At 35.1% G+C, this 3,178-nt stretch overlaps 1 non-coding gene across 1 annotated transcript; it reads right to left on the reverse strand.

The window, feature by feature from the left end:
• Window positions 1-2,614: 2,614 nt before the first annotated feature.
• Window positions 2,615-2,696, reverse strand: TRNAL-UAG. Its single transcript has one exon. It is a non-coding gene; the product is annotated as a tRNA-Leu (tRNA).
• Window positions 2,697-3,178: the final 482 nt, after the last annotated feature.

The raw sequence follows: 3,178 nt of genomic DNA on the forward strand, positions 1-3,178 counted from the left end.
ATTTTTTTTTTTTATTTCTGTGTCAAAAATTTTAGATCAATTAAATTCAAATCACTTGAAATAACTCCTGACAATATGAAGGCAAAACTAAGGAAATAAAAGTGATGGCTGATTCATACATTTACTATGTCAATAAATTAGTCATTTATTGATTGTTTGATTTATTATGACAGTAATTATTTACATACCAATCTGGAGATGTTCTGTTATCTGTATCTATGGTAACATCATTAACAGATTCAAGGTGTCTTGTAATTTGTTAAATTGCAAATTAGAAAATTCATCTCCCTAAAATTCCATGGAAGGAGGTAGTCAGGAAAATTATCTGAAAATTGAGAATATAGTCTTTTCAATTGTTAAAAAATATTAACACCTATTTAATATTAGGAACTGTACTAGATATAAGTAGATGTGTGATGAAGATATTTTAAGATTAATTCAACCATGCTTATGAAACTGTTCAATCTATGGGTAGGAAAAATAGCAGAGAAATTTGGTTAGTTTTGTTATGGAGTAAAAGACTGGCTTCTTGGGAAATTACAATAGCATACATGTGTTTTGAAGCCTAGAGGAAAAGAGACTTTGAAATCTGTTAATGATCTCTTTATACACTGTGCTTAATTAAGACTTCAGTATTGTCATTAAAAACAGAGGAAATATTACTCTTTTATCTAGTCTCTCCAGCTGAACAATTTTTATCCCTCTGAAAGGAGAAGACTGAGAAAGACATCAAGTGTACTGACAATACTTTCATGCAGTGATTTCTCTTCATCTGACATATCTTCAATATGACTTACCTATATTTTTATTTTATTAGTGTATACACATGACAGAATTTTCTGTAGGAGTCAGAAAGATAAGAAAAGCCTCTTATCTGGGGTTTATTATATCTTTTAATTTAAATTCCTTTTTAAGTAAATCATTTTTCATTGAGATAAAATGGACATATAACATTATATTAGTTTCAGGTAATAATTTGATTTTTGTATGTACTACAAAGTGGTCACCACAATAAGTCTAGTTACCATCTCTCTTCATATAATTAATCATCTTCAGCTGTTTCAACCACCACCAACCCCTTTCCCCTCAATTTTACTTTGTTTACTCATTTGTTTTGTTTTTGGATTCCACATGTAAATGAAATCATATGATATCTGTCTTTCTTTGAGTTATTTCACTTAGCAGAATGGCAAGATTTTTTTCTTTCCATCCAAAAAATGGCAAGATTTTTTCTTTTTTATGTATGGGTAGTATTCCAGTGAGAGTGTGTGTGTGTGTGTGTGTGTGTGTGTAACATCTTCTTTACCCATTAATCTATCAAGGAAAATTTTGTTGCTTCCATATATTGGTTATTGTAAATAATGCTGTAGTGAACTTAGGGATGTATGTATCTTTTCAAATGAATGTTTTCATTTTCTTAGGATAAATACCCAGGAGTGGAATAGCTGGATCATATGGTAGTTCTATTTTTATTTTTTTAAGGAGTCTTCATACTATTTTCCATAGTGGTTGAACCAGTTTACATTCCCATCAACAATGTACAAGAGTTTCCTTTTCTCTACATCCTCTCCAACACTTGTTGTTTCTTGTCTTCTGATAATAGCCATTCTGACAGATGTGAGGTGATATCACATTGTGGTTGGGTTTGCTTTTCCCTGATGATTAGCAGTGTTGGACACCTTTTCATGTGCCTATCAGCCATCTGTATGTCTTCTTTGGGAAAATGTCTATTTAGATTTTTTGCCCTTTTTTTAATTGAACTTTTTGTTTGCTTTGTTTTCATTTTGTGATTGAGTTGAGTTCTTTATATATTGTGGTTGTTAATCCCTGGTTACATAAAAGGTGTACAAATATTTTCTTCCATTCTGTAGGTTGTCTTTTCATTTAAAAAACAAATTTTTTAAAATTTTTTTTTTGAGAGAGAGAGTATGAGTGTTGGAACAGGGGCAGAGGGAGAGGGAGAGAGAGAATCTTAAGTAGGCTTCATGCTCAGCACAGAGGCTGATGCAGGGCTTGATCTTACCAACATGAGATCACAACCTGAGCTGCAATCGAGAGTTGGACCCTGGGACACCTAGGTGGCTCAGTCAGTTAAGCCACTGCCTTTGGGTCAGGTCATGATCCCAGGGTCCTGGGATCGAGTCCTGCTTTGGGCTCCTTGCTCAGTGGGAAGCCTGCTTCTCTCTCTGCTACTGCCTGACACTCTACCTGCATTTGCCTGCTTACTCTCTCTCTCTCTGACAAATAAACAAATAAAATCTTTAAAAAAAAAAAAAAAGAGTTGGACCCTTAACTGACTGAGCCAACCAGGCACCCCTTGTTACCTTTCAGTTTGTTAATGATTTCCTTTCCTATGCAAATGGTTTTCAGTTGATGTATTTTCATTTGTCTATTTTTTTTTTAAAGATTTTATTTATTTATTTTACAGAGAGAAATCACAAGTAGATGGAGAGGCAGGCAGAGAGAGAGAGAGAGAGAGGGAAGCAGGCTCCCTGCTGATCAGAGAGCCCCATGCGGAGCTCGATCCCAGGACCCTGAGATCATGACCTGAGCCGAAGGCAGCGGCTTAACCCACTGAGCCACCCAGGCGCCCAAAGTGAGACCATCCGGGGTGTGGCAGCAGTGGGATTCGAACCCACGCCATTGAAATGACTGGAGCCTAAATCCAGCGCCTTAGACCACTTGGCCACGCTACCGCCCTCATTTGTCTATTTTTGCCTTTGCTTTTGAAGTCTCATCCAAAAGTTTGACACCAAGATGTATATCAATAAGATTATTGCTTCTATTTTCTTCTAGGAGTTTTATGACCTTAGATTTCACAATCAAGCTTTAATCCATTTTGAGTTAGTTTTGTATATGGTGTTAGATAGTGGTTTAGTTTCTTTCTTTCTTTCTTTTATTTTTTCTTTCTTTTTTTTTTTTTTTTTTTTTTTTTTTTGCATGTGGCTATCCAGCTTTCCCAACAATTTTTATTGAAGAGACTGCCCTTTACTGCCTCTTGACTCCTATGTCACAAATTTATTTACCTTCTGTGTGTGGATTTATTTCTGTGCTCTCACAATTCTGTTCCACTGATCTATGTGTCTATACCATACCACACCATTTTGATTACTATAGCTTTGTGGTGTACTTTGAAATCAATGAGTTTGATACTTCCAACTTTGATCCTCTTTCTCAA

Source organism: Mustela erminea, chromosome 4 (genome assembly GCF_009829155.1).
Source record: "Mustela erminea isolate mMusErm1 chromosome 4, mMusErm1.Pri, whole genome shotgun sequence".
Taxonomy (NCBI): domain Eukaryota; kingdom Metazoa; phylum Chordata; class Mammalia; order Carnivora; family Mustelidae; genus Mustela; species Mustela erminea.